Here is a 14884-nt window from a genome sequence, read left to right on the forward strand (position 1 = left end):
AATTATGTCTGAATTTCGTTTCTTACATGCTGCTGAAGTTTGTGAGATTATTGGCGACATCTAACAAATCCATATACCTGGAACACAGATATCCAGCTTAAAACTTCCACTGTTTGTTGTGTGTGGAAGCTACTTTAATCAGCCTGAACATATTTGCTTATATTTAATAGAAGCACCAGGTTCGTTTAATTAAAGATTCAATGAACGTTATACATCGGTAGCATTTCTACCATACAATGTAATATTTATGTCTTTGGTCCTCTAGTAAACCGAATGGTAATCAATCGGAGTAGCTCGGTAGTGTAGAATAAAATCGATTAGCAGGAACAACATTAACACCATTATAACGTAGTTTTAGAATAAGAGAGTTGCAAGAGAATTGTTCAGCAGACCAACTGAATTATGTTTTTACACTTCTTACTTTACAGCGCCTACATCCGATCATTCTCTGCCATAAATCGACTCATCTTTAGAAATGTTTGATACAATTGGAATATAACGTTTCTTTAATTGAGCAGAAAGTTTACGATAGGCAATGTACAGACAATATTGGATTAGTTTGATATGGACATCATAGTCTTGTGGTGTAGGGTTAGATAGACTGGACGTCTCGAGTGATGGATTCGAGAAAGAATAGTATTTTGGAATATCTGTTTTATTAATCGGATCTCCATCGCACGTTTGGGTTGATATTTATTTCCTCGTGTCGAACACAGTTATAAACGCAAAGAGTTGTTCTGGCGGGAGAACAGTTTGTATATTCAAAGTTTGGAATCGCGGATGAAATATTTTCTGATTTAATCTTTCGAGAACAGATTTTATGGGTGTTAAAGGACTGTGGTTGCGTTGTTCTTGGAGAATTATTTGTTTTTTTGGAAAGATCATATAATTTCTTTTAAATCCCCCAATAATATTGACGTTACGACATTCGAATTTTAAAATCTTTTGATCTGAAGCTGGGATAGCAACGGAAAAAGTCATGTTGCAATATAACAGTAACTCCTGTCACCTTGACGACGGTATGGATGAGCAGACAAACCTAAACAGGCCATTTGGGGATAAAGATGACCTAACCGAAGGTAGGTCAACATAGCATTTACATTCTTCATCAGTTTTGATATTCACATATTAAACACTAATAGGTGTGATCTTCATCCGGATTTTCTTAAAGACCTAATTAAAATGCTAAATCTTGTATGTTTCAGATTCTAAAATGTATCTCAAAATATAAAAAAAGATAACGTTTACTTTGAAGGGAACCGGGTCCAGTATTGACATCTTTAATTTGGGTCAAAATGAAAATTGTAGATTGTATCTGATGTGATGATTATCTGTCTTTCTGGAAAATTTGACATCTATAGATTACTAGTGTTGATATATTATTTATAAATCATTATGTTTCACTGTCGACACAGTAAGCCAAATCGTAAACTTAATTAAGTAAATAGGCCGATTTCCACTTAATCTATTTAAGCAAAAATATAATCTTGTAACCCACATTACTACCCATATTTAATGCTTTATTTTGACCTAAATCGAAGAGGGTTAGCTCGTCAAAATAAAACCAAGTGTTATAACTGATTTGTGAATCAGCTGTCGCCAGTCTAAACCAGACGTTTAACTAAAACAAGTTTGCTTTACTTACACTTATAGAACAAAAAATACCACTTATCATCTAAGGATTTAAGGAGTTTGCGTGGTCAACCGATATTTTGTGCTTTTGCTGTATTAAAACCACTGGGAAAAGGACTACTGGTCCCAAAGTTATCCACTCCGAAAGTCCAGTTTCAGACCGTGTAAGCTTACTTTCTAGAACACCTGGTACCACATGTTAACGGAGGGAAGTTCACGTCGCTACCAATTTTTTGTGATTCACCGTGTTCTAAATGATAATTCAATCCGAATTGATTTAAAGAGACCAAAATAAGGAATTGAATTGGTTTGATCTATGTTTGATTTTAATTAGTGATGGAACAAGCTCTGTACAAATACATTTGTTTCGCAACATTAAACAGGGAGAGAGAGAGAGAGAGAGAGAGAGAGAGAGAGAGAGGAATGGGGTTTAACGTCCACTCGACACAAACTAGGTCCTTTCGGGACTAACATATGGTTTTGTTTTATTTCAATAATTCGCTTTCGCGTTGGGGCCTTTAGCAGTGGGAGGAAACCGGAGGACCCTGAGAAAACCCACGAGGTTGGACAGGCGACCCTACTCCTTGTCACGTACAATCGGGGATTCGAAACCACGCCAGTTGACTCAATGACAGGCTTTATGATACAGCGCGCACGTGCTAACCATTCGACCATCCAACCCCCAACATTAAACAGAGATCGGCTTGTTTACTAAATTTACTTTATTGGGGGAAAACAAAACAGGTTATATGGCAACACTGACGTCAATAATTTCAAACAAGGCAGTCTGTAATCTAACAAACCATGAAATCGACGATGGATTTTTAGGACCGAAATCAACGATGACACTGTTAATAGATTTGGTAACTTTAATTCTTGCAAAGAAAGCCAACCGGTGATGATATTATTTAGTAGATTGTACCATGTCAACTTAAATGTCCTATAAAATGAAAGGCGTAATCACGCCAGTTTTGAACTTTTAAGGCAGTTAGATTGAAAGAACGCCTCCCTTGGGGCTTCTATTTAGAATTCAATCTGAAGGGTTGTCATTTTCTTTTCCGTGTTTTCACGATTCCACAGTTAATGTGACAATCGGTTATTGCGGAATAGATTGCCCGATGGATAAGTACTCGATCCTTCGCCCCTTCTTGCACCCACCAACGCGGAAGCCATAGAAGCCGTGACAAATGGTTTAAACTGCATTTTATTCGAAATACGATGAGCAGGCTGGGCCTATATTTCCAGTTTGGCATTAGGAAAACCATAAGTGATTAAAGTGAATATGATGCAGTAACAAGCAAATATGATTATATAAACCTGTTTCCGCGACATATGGTCCTAATCTCGCTCCGTCGCGAGAAATACTCAGTTTGAATCGTCATCTGGTATGTATCTCCCACTCGCACTCATGTTCAAGGCGAAGAGAATCAGTGACGGAGTGAGATTAGGACCATTATTTTGTCATGGCTTCTTGGCTTTGCCTTCGCACATGGTTAACGCGAAGGCAAGAAGAAGCGAATAGGTATGTATGGGCTTCCATACTTAACTGTTCAGGTTAAAGAGAAAACACCAGCAGGTTTCTAATGGAGAGATGAAAGTTCTAGTGTACTCACTACTTTGGTCATTTTAATACAGTAATCTTTTAGAAATAGCAACACTTTCCTGCCAAGTAGGAATCGGTCTTGAAATAGTCAAAGCTTCTTCTCAGCCCACGCCGGAATTCAAAACCGGGACATTCTGCCCGAGACTAATGTCTCCCGCTAAATTGAATTTCCGAGGTGAGTCACGAAATGTTGGATTTGTCATTACATTTACATTCATGAGCGGCGGGTGTTTGTGGTGAGGGGTGGGGGTAGTGCATGCAAAATATACTGAAGTGCACATTGATTTCAATCAATGCTCGTTCAATTTGTAATTGAATAGTTTAAATTCAACATTCTCGATATATCCAAATCAAATCAAAAACTAGTTTTTCATCAACCAAAAAACCTTTTCAAAGCACTGGTAGCTTTATAATATCGAGCCATATCTGAAAACAAAGATACAGTCCTGAATTATTAAACGATCTTTGCTAGACACATTGGCATCATATTTGTAAATATTGCATTACTTTATCGAAGATTTAGTTAAATAACAGCTATTATTGCGATTACAAAAATCATAATGGTCTTTGTCATTGAAATAAATTGTGTTTTTCCCCAACGGATACTCTACTTCAATTAAATCAGTAATAAAAACACATTACAAAAGTTAATGGATCTAGATTAATGCATCACCCCTGGCAGGAAACTACGCCATCAATTTGTTGGCACATTCTTGACTTGCCTGAAACAATGCGACGTTTTCGACAATTTATTGTAGTCTGCATTTTATATCGATGGTTTAAATTAAATCGGTGGCTTCCGAATTGTGTTAAATTTGTGAAATTTATATTTGAAACCGACAATTTCATTTGGATGACGTCATGGGGGGGGGGGGGGGGCGTGTCTAACCCAGTGATTCTCAACCAGTGTTGACAGCTGACATGGCGTCATCATCACTAGGAACATGACGACAGTCTTGTCCCCTTTTCACTTTTGGAAACAGGTTTCATCCATGGTTACAAATCTGGCAAGGAATATTATAAGGATCTGCTTCAAATCGGCACATATTGTCACGGGGCGTTATTGAACTGACACGTTTCTGATCCGCAATCAGGAGCTTTAGCACCAATTTTCCCGAAAATTGTGTCATTCCTAACTCGTTGGCGATAATGTGCTCAATCCTCAAATGAGAGATGTCCACAACACTGCCATTAAGTCGAGTGGTCAATCGTCGATCAGCTATCACCATATCATGCACCCAGGTAATGTTTTGTTGAATGGTTGCCGTTGATGGCCTTAAAGTTCAAAGACGCGGGTCATCGTCAAGGCTCTCTCTGCCACGCTTAAAATCCACGGTTCACTAAAGTGAAGACCATGTCGGCATGTATTTGTGTTGGGGTTAGTCCGTTTAGTTGTAGGTACTTGATGAATTCTTCATAGCCAGTTTGTCCATTTCTGGTGATTTCAGTGGGTATGTTCACAAGATGGTCTGGTACGAAGACAACAATAACACTAGTTGCAGTTCTTATGTCTGTGATTCAATCAATGATTGTAAATGCTGGTGACGAAGGTTTGTTTCAACCCAATCGATCTATCCTTTTCACGCTTAGTGGTTTTTAGCCAGCGCTCGTATATGTTTTTTTATGAAAACATAGCATTTATTCAAAACTTGCGGAGAAGTCCGCCGCAACCCCACAAACAGTGCCCCGCGCTCCGAGATGGGGTCACAGCCCAGAGCTGAGGAGCCCAGGCTATACAACAACAAAACAATATTTTAGATGGTGCCGAATGACACCGGGCTTTCATAGTTATGTCTGCGCTATCACAAAGTGAACGTTAAGCCCCGCGAGAAGAAGGGAGGATGAATGAACCTTTGGCGTCGCTGAAAGACACAAGTGCAATTATAAAAGTTACTTTCTTTTATTCTTTTGACAAACATGCATTTCATAATATGTCCAAAGGTGTTGTGATCGTCTAGTTAGCTACATATAGGATCGATTGTCATGCTTTAGGCAGTCAATATAAACTTAAGCTTGCTTGAAAACCAGATACTACTATTCATTTGAAATTTTCTTATTATTGTTGTAATTTGCGTTACCGCCACGGAGATGGTTTCAAAATTCAGTAAAGACTGAGAATAAACCATGATTTGGAACGCAATGGTGTCATTGCGATACTCTGTTGCAATGGGATTTAGTAACTGAACCAGATATAAACACTTACTCTGAACTGAGAGAGGGAAGAAATGGGGTATAACGTCCATTCAACACCAACTAGGCCATTTCGGGTTCAATTTAATTTCCAGAATTCGCTGACGCGTAGGGGTCTTTAGCAGTGGCGGGAAACCGGGGGACCCGGCGAAAACCCACGAGGTTGGACAGGCGATTCTACTCCTTATCATGTACAAGCCGGGAATCGAAACCACGCGACATACTTGACTCAACGACAGACCTTCTGATCCAACGCACACGTGTTAACCATTCGCCCCCACCCCCCTAATCTGTATCTGTTTGGAGTTACAACTCAATTTTGATCAACACAATAGTTGCATATTTATTATCTAATAACATTATTTATTAATGACTGCGTTTTGTTATTGTTGGTTACATGTATATACTTTTTATAATTGTGGCACTTACCTAATTATAGAATAGAAAATCCATGTAGAAACATCGCTCAAAATTGGATTCCATAGAATTGTGGCCTGGGTTTGTAATTCTGATATTAACAAATGTTTCTATAACTGATGATTTCATTACGTAACGCCTGTTGACTGATTGAATGCACTCATCTCAACGATGTTTGGCCCAGTTTCTTTAGCCACTTGATACATCATCTGTTTGCCTGATCTGAATTATGCGATAAATTGCTTCAGTTTTAAAGAGAGAAAGATTATTTATGTTTACTCTTTAAAGAAGCATTAGCGTATTGCAGGTCTTTGCTGATTGATAAAACAATAACATTCAGTTTCGCGGGATATAATCAGTGCATATTCTAATGAGATTGTGTTCATACTTTCAGACAAATCTGTCGAACCACACTGTTAAAAATGGGTGTAATTAAAAACTGTGAGCAGTGTTAATTAAGTGTAAACTTTATACCACAGCTAGCGTTTTTTAAACGTAATACCTTTCCAAGGGTAACCAACTAAAAGAACTACACCTAATAAGTGTAACCGATATTCATGACTAGGTGTAATTGTGGCGTGTTTTGGATAAGCTACACCACTACCAGTGTTATACTCCATTTACACCAAAGGGTGTAACTATTATTGGGGAATAAATCATAGAACAACGTTCATTTTACAGAGTTTATTAGGTTGCAAAAGTGTAATCGATATTCTTGAGCACTGAACACCAGGATAGGTGTAATTGTAGCCGCTAAAGTGTGTTTGGGGTGAGCTACCCCTCTACAGGCGTTGTATTGCATTTACACCAAAAGGTGTAATTATTTTAGGGAAACATTCCCCCGAATAAAGTGTCAATTTTACACCGTATCTTGCGTTACAAAAAAAATTAAGTGTTTTTTTGGGTAAAATATGGCTTTAATTGCACTAGTAACACAACTAGAGTGTTTACTCAAAACGAGTAAAGTTTAGATTATTTTAGCTTGTATACACTGAAAGACGTGTAAATGTTCCAAAATATTACCAAATACAATATCTTAATTAATAATTCTTGACTCAGGTGAGGTGCATAAATGAATGAACCACATTATTCAGCTAAGTTGTAAGGATATGTGTATTGATTTTTCCTCATGATTTATATTCATTGTAAATTGATGCAGATTGTCTAATTGCCCAACAGCAATTGAATTTGAATCAGTCTGATGGGTATTTGTCAATTTAATGAATGAAAGTAGCCGACGGTCTATAAGTAATCTGGGTCGGGCTAAACGCCCTATACTAATTATCATGGAGACCGATGGTCAATTTCAAGTTTTCTGAACTTAGAAGTTGTTGGCTTGAAATAAATATCCAACAAAACAAATTACACCCGCGTTGGTGTAATAATTAAAATAATAATTAAAATACAAACCATCCTTGAGGGGGTAATGCTTAATCTATACCCACGGGTGTAAACTATCTGAGTGCATCAGACAGGTTACACTACTGAAAGTGGCAACTAGTTTCCACCTGAATTGGTGTAATGTTCTATACCAGTAGGGTGTTATCGGTTTACACCACTAAAGGCTAGGAGTTACCCCTATTTAGGTGGCAACTATATATAGTTGCCACCAGAACTGGTGTAAACTTCCTTATTATTTTTATCTGTGCATCGCTGAGATATACACGCTTTATCTTTTGCGAGCAGTATTTTTAGTTGTTTTCGGAAAGTTTAACGAACACTGGTGAAAATGCCTTTACTCTTAGTTCATTGATAATGTTGAATCTATGATCGTTTAAAATGTAATAAGAGAATTGATCAGAACAAGATAATGGTAACGTGCGGTTAGTTTCTATTTTTCTCGCTTTTTTCTAAAACAGTCGCATGTTGCACTTTTATCATATTCATATTATATTAGACTTCTATGTGACACCAATCGAACTGATATCCTCTTAAAGCAGTGATTCTCAACCAGTGCGTCGTGGCACACAGGTTTGCCGCGAGATCTTCCTGAGTGTGCCGCGAAAGTTTGAACGGCCCACTAAGAATATGTCTGACTAAAGAAGCCAGCTATTTGACTGATGAAATAAAGTAAGTTCATAGCTGTGTTTTTTTATTTAGTTTGAGTAATTCTATGTGTCTATGACTAGTCTGTGTCTACGGTTGTATGCCATCTATTTTATGTGTATTTAGCCAGGTGTGCCGCTATTTTTTCATGTGTTCCAAGGTGTGCCGTTGGCAAAAAGGGTTGAGAACCACCGTCTTAAGTCTCATATAACAACTATTCGTCTTCACGGGAGTTATCAGTGATTTGAAAATCGTTTACTTCAGTCAATAACAACAAGGGCTTACCTTTATTTCTTGATTCTCGAAATCTGTGTTACGGATCAACTGTAGCAAAGATATAATGTTAAAATTATATTTGGAATGTGTTGAACCAGATATATCGGATATAAGACAGGGAATGAATAATCCCTACATTATATCCCCTCTTTAACACTTACGGCATTTTGAGATTAAAACTATTCTCTTCGGGCTATCAAGTAGAGAACGTCTGTAGTTTAGATGTCATATTATTGACATAAAGATATGAAATAATGATGTCTGAAACAATGCACGGCTGACTGCCTGACATTATCTAGTAATTGACGTGATAATAAAGATAACGAAAACTCTCTGAGACTGGTATGAACCATACGTTATAAATGAATTATGAGTAAATATAGGCGACTAGCGGACAATGAGAAATCACACTTCACAGGCACTATTAAGCCACGGTGGCTTAGTGAGTAAGACATTGGCTCGCTGACCTGGAGTTTCATCGGGATTATCCGGCGTGTTTCCCCCTAGTCAGTGTTGCAGGGCGAAGGGCCTGGCAGGGCCTGACAGGTCGGATGGGACGAAAACCGAGGTACCCTGTACACATTGGCATGAACGTAAAAGAAAGCTTAGCAGTTGGAATTCGATATAAGAGTAGGCCATAGCGCCGCTGTCCGGGCAAAATTTATCTCATAGCACACTGTATGGTATTCATTAGTCCAGTCGGGATAGAACAGTAGGGCGTTAAAACCCATTTTATTTCGTAAATATGGCCTATAAAAACATCAAAATGGAATAAATAATCAACACAATTTGCAAAATTTGCTTCAAATAATGTAAAATCCCTATAATTATAGGACATATTTTATTATACCATGTTAATTTTTACCTGCTAGGTTTTGCTTCATATATACGCCCTGCACCTAATATTCCAATATACCACGTAGGGTATTATTTACTGTATAGGTACAGCTCTATGCATTATCTGTATTGTAATTTATTTAAAGATAAAGTGTAAATATGTCATATAAAAACATCCAAATTGATTAAATGATCAAGATAATTAGCAACATTAGCTTTAAATAATGTAAAATCCCTATAATTAAATAGTAAGTGGTACCGAAGCAGCGTACCACGTTTCGTTTGTATAGAAGAAGTAAGGCGACTGTGTTATTTTGAAGCGTGGCATTTATCCCCTGTGTTATAACTTCTTACAAGATAATATATTAAGTTTTGTATTAATTCCTTCAAATGTCTGTGTGAGAAATCGGAGCTGTATGTAATGATGTTATCTTACCTTCCTGGCAATCTGATTACAATACATACCTGAATTTTGTTTTATAATTTCGATGGCTTCCACTCCCTATATATCTAAACCATGACCGAAAGGCATAAACCGTATATTTACGTGTTCCGGACCTTCTGTCGAAACACATATTGTTTTCTTAAAGTATACATTATGGGATATTAGATAAAGAGCTGGTAGTTCTCACTATAATAGTTAAAAACTAGATAATGTAAAGGGAATTTGCTGAAAATTTCAATCAAATTGATCCACCCTGAACCGAGTATTTAGCGATTGCATTTTGGGTCTAGCCTTGATCATCATTACTAATGTCGGTACGATAACAAACATAGTCTTGATTATTCATTTTTTTTATTTAATCAGAAGCAGCAGATCGAGTTCTAATCCAGTAAATATCGCAGGCTAGCGATGCCATCTAGAGTTGATTATGGTCTGGATAAGTTAATTAATGTCTAATTAATAATTAAGATAACATTTCAGGCCTAAAGAAAGACCTGCAATTGGGAGATTACCTCTTGCATAATGTATGTTTAAGTGTCTTTATTATTTATTTATTTTTTTAATTTTTTTTTTTGGGGGGGGGGGGGGTAGTCAGATTTTGGACAAACATTTCGTCAACGTAGATGTGGTTGATCTCCGTGGATCTATTTATTAAATATAAATTGGACCATTTTTGACAAACTGTGTTATGACCCTCCATACAGTGGAGATCAACCCTGTGTGAAAAGAACTTTTCGGGCATTATATGACTAACACGTCTGAATTATAGTTTCTATAACACGAAGACGCTTAGATGTTAGATATTGATAAATAATGGTATTTCTTTGTATAATAATTGACACATTATCGGCAGAATACTGATATTTGATAGGAAGCCAGGAGCTAAAGGTTTAATGGGCAATATAATGTTATCACAAACATCTTCCTCTGGCACCTCCAGTGAACATAGCCTGTATTGGTTCCTTTTAGCGATCCATAGAATAGAATAACTCATATAGGATCCAGTACACTACCTCTAGAGAATATAAATAACGTGAGAGACAGATATTCACCACTGAGTATTACAATAGACTTTACTGATCAATATGCTTAACACTTCTTCCAGTCATTTCAATCTCCTTACAGACTCAGTCTGGGAACTGATAGCCCGACAGTTGTCAAAGTACTCTATAAAAGACAGTCCGCGTCCATGCTTTGTATTGTTTTGAAGGGTTAGCGTTAAACCACATCAATACACTTTGACATTCCTATTAAAAGTAGTGAAACTTTTCCTTAGAAAAAAAAAATCCAGTTTTCTGGCTTTGATCGAATAACTGTTGAAATTTCCACACGCGGTTGAGTAGGCCTAGCCTTCTAACACGCAGTTCATTTCCTATTTACCAACAATATTATTCAGAAATATTTATGCCAAATCAAACCACTCACCCAAGACAGATTAAAGTTTCGATGTCTGCGATATCACTTCGGTGGAAGCGGACGTTAAATATAGCTATTTCACACAATAAAAATTTCTATCTGAGTTTAAGGGTCTTCGATTTTAGTTTTATCCATACATTCACAACTTAGTTAAACAACTGATCAAAGATGGAACGAAGACGTTTTTATTGAAACGTCGCCGATGGCTAACAAGCATTCAGTGATGGAACATTTGGAGGCCGATCACCAGAGGAAAGAATTACAAGTAATTACGGTATTGTATCGGTTTAGCTGGTTATACGGAAATTATTGCAGGATTTTCACTTGGCAGATTTCACACAAAAGACTCACTAATGACTTACTGAGAAGAACCAGTCTTGGCTCCATTTTGTTCCACTCAACTGTTTCTGTGTGAGTAGTCGGCCCTGTTGAACGTCTACACGACACTGATTGGATGAAATGAAGCGTGTCGTGTTAATACGAAATGTCTTTGGTTGTAAAATATTAATGTAATTAAATTCCTTAATTATGGTTCTTCGGTAATGAAATTCTGCTTGTCCAGACGTGAACCACAAGATCTTTTTTAGATTATGCTATTATGGTATGAAGGAAATTTGTGTGTTTGTTTGTGTATGTGTGGTAGAGAGGGGTGTAACAATGACTTGGGTCGTTACGTGTACAATACGAGGGGAGTTTTGTCCCGACATTTTTTTTCGAATTCGATCTGCCAAGGATTATTTTACGAGTGTTTTTTGCGTGACAAAGAGTAAGGTCGACTGCCTTCCACCATGGGTTTTTGTCCGGGTACACCCTTACATACCTACGCCAATGCGAATTATTGCAATAAAACGATAACATAATATTATACAAAACTCAAAATGACCCGGTTAGTCTCCATCCTATTCCTGGTAGCCACGCTGAGTCAATGAGTTTGTTGCTGGTTCATCGTTATAGAATATTCGTCAGGATCTTTCAGTTCCACTTGTCAGTGGTGGTGGGGGGGGGGCGTAAGGCGAAACATCTAGTCGTTTGGATGACACGAAAAACCGAGGTCCACCCGTGATATGCGTCTTCATGCACCCTTAAATTGACAGTTGGAATTAAATGAACAATAGCCGAAACGCCGCTATCCTGGCAAAATTGACATCATAGCACACTGTCCGATTAACACGTTAAACCTCATTCTATTCTATTTCTTAAGGTTAGAGGAGGTTGAATGGTTAGCGCGTGCGCGTTGTATCATAAGGTCTATCATTGAGTCAGCTGGTGTGGTTTCAAATCCCCAGTTGTACGTGACAAGGAGTAGGGTTGCGCCTGTCCAACCTCGTGGGTTTTTGTCTAGGTCCTCCGGTATCCTCCCACTGCTAAAGACCCCCTACGCGCAAGACCCCCCCCCCTCTCTCTCTCTCTCTCTCTCTCTCTCTTAAGGTTAGACCTAACCCTGGTGTCAGCGGGAGGTCATGAACGAACTATTAACACATCGCTGCTGTAGCAGCGGGAGGTCATGGCAGAAACTATTATCGTTTGTTAAGGTTAGACCTAACCCTGATGTCAGCGGGAACTATTATCGTTTGTTAAGGTTAGACCTAACCCTGGTGTCAGCGGGAGGTCATTTATAAGTAATCTTTATTTGAAAAGTGCTATTTTTCACTGATTCGATCCTTCTGCATAAATTACGCAAATTAGGTAATTCGTAAATTTTTGTAAACATATTTATTTTTGATCGAATAAAGTATTTTAGTGAAGTTTGAACATGATTGAGTTATTTTTAGCTATTTTAGACGCCGGGTTTAGCTCTAACCTTAACAAACGATAATAATTTGTGCCATAATCTCCCCTACAGCAGCGACGTGTTAATGCTAGATGAATGTTGTATCAATATGATATTGGTTTGACACTAATTGTTCGAACATTAAGCTGTTTAGAGTAGAAATGTCATCATGTATTGATTTGGTATTAAGAGATGTATTAATGTCAGATGTATTATAGACTCATGCATGTATTCTATTAGCTTTTATAGAATGTCATTCTTCTTACTTATACTCTTATATCAATAGAAATGGAATGGGATGGGGTTTAATGTCTTCTCAAAACAATTTTGAGATAAAAAAAAAAACATTGATATTTTGTTTATTGGAGTACCCGAAAGTCCCAAATTTTGAGGGTAAATGCTAACTTTTAAAAGTTATTTTTCTTTAAAAGGTAAAACTTCAGACAAGCATAAAGTCGTCAATTTTTAAGCGAACAAATTAAACTGACAATTGGTCGTAGGTTGCCATGGCCAATCGTTCATATAAAATGGTTTTCATAGATGTCCGATGCTCCCTTGTGTCATTTTCGGGGGTACCCCTAACCCCAAATCCTATGACCGAGAACCCACATATACAAATGGGCATAACTCTACACTGTTTCGTCATTAAATAGCAAATTTGGTCATTCTCTTATTTGTACCCAGTGATGTTAACTGGTCCCTTACACCATTTCTAGATGTACCCTACGCCACAACCGAAAACCCAAAGTTACGAATAGGCGAAACTCTGTACTGCTTCGTCATAATATACTAAATTTGGTGTCTGAATTAATGTTTTGGGGGTCAAAATTTCAGTTAAATATGGTCAGTGGTGTAAACTGGTCCCTGATACCCTTTTCGGGGTATTTTATCGAGTACTGGCATATTTGGTATGTACGTGTTTTGAGGGGAAAATGGGTATAGCAAGACAAACAAATAGATGTGTATGGAATTATTTACCAATTTCCTCTACATAAAATGAACAGTGCTGTTATCTAAATGATTAAATGATTTCTAAGACACGTGGTGTTGCTTTTTATTAAATGAGAAACTGTTGCTAAAATAAGCGTCAATATCCGTTTGCTGGGCTATACAACGTTATAGTTTGCACCTGGTGCACTGTTATACATCCGTAGAAACTATAGGAAAGGCAAAATTTCAATACATATGGCTGCTGCTTTAGGTGGTGAATTGGGGTTAAGAGGGGGTTGACATGTACAAGCATCTGTAGATGGTAATGGTAAAGGTAGCTACTGAAGCGGTAGATTTGCATTACATGACATTGATTGGGGAGGAGACATATTTTTTTTTTTGATACTGCAGCTGCAAATACAAATACTCCTCCAAAAAGACTTTATTTTCGTTCCGACAAATTTGTGTATGATATAGTTTGTTTGAGGAAACTTCTGGTATCTAAAGTATGTTTCTTTACGCGTTCAATGGGTGTGATAGCGCATCTAGGATCCATGACATTGGCAAAATATTGTTGTTCCAAACGGTTATTAAAGGAGGTCCTGTAATAATAACAGTATGTGCAATATAGACCGTTTATGGCGTATTATTACGTCATGTCTTTCTGTGGTCGCCATCGTATAGTTGGGAAGGATAATGCTGCGCTAGAGGCATCTTCCTCTCGCCCCCAAAGGAACTGTTCCACACTGACTGTATGCTCGTAGTTTTCATGAACTATCATGATAATATTTCCCGGTCAGTTTACAATAGCTATGAGGACACGGCATAATAGTACATTATAAACTGTCCATATTGGGTCATTGTAATGACTAGGCTTCTCTAGTAAGCAATGATAAAATATGAAAATATAACAAGATAATAATACATGTACACAACAATACTTGGTTAATGCTGGCCACTATAGCATCCAATGAAAATACCACTCACTAATTTAAATAGTCGGCCTTTAGGAGACCATTGGTGATTTGTACAGTCATTGTTCCATAGAATTCTGACCTAAATAAACGTAAAAATGCATTAAAACCTTTTCTTGCAATTGTTTAGAGATAAAATCATAAATTGGCTGGCCTAATGGCGAGATGACTGAATATAACCCAAGTGGACTCGACGAGGCGGGCGTGTTTGATAAATAAAAGTAATGTATTGGCATGTAGCAATAAGTCTGGAATAGTAATTGTGGCTTTTCGCATTGTATTGACAATAAATGATGGAGAGGCCTTGAGTTGTGTGTATCAACTATAAACGATCGGTAGTTAAGATA

General features: G+C 37.5%; 1 long non-coding RNA gene across 1 annotated transcript in view; it reads left to right on the forward strand.

Annotated features, from left to right (window-relative positions):
- The first annotated feature begins 333 nt into the window (after nt 1–333).
- LOC126810240 (uncharacterized) overlaps nt 334–14884 on the forward strand; it is a 28722-nt gene continuing 14171 nt past the window's right edge. Inside the window, exon 1 of the long non-coding RNA XR_007675114.2 lies at nt 334–1079. This is a non-coding gene — a long non-coding RNA (uncharacterized LOC126810240). The remainder of the gene's footprint in view (nt 1080–14884) is intronic.

The sequence above is a fragment of the Patella vulgata genome, chromosome 1, assembly GCF_932274485.2.
Source record: "Patella vulgata chromosome 1, xgPatVulg1.2, whole genome shotgun sequence".
Taxonomy (NCBI): domain Eukaryota; kingdom Metazoa; phylum Mollusca; class Gastropoda; family Patellidae; genus Patella; species Patella vulgata.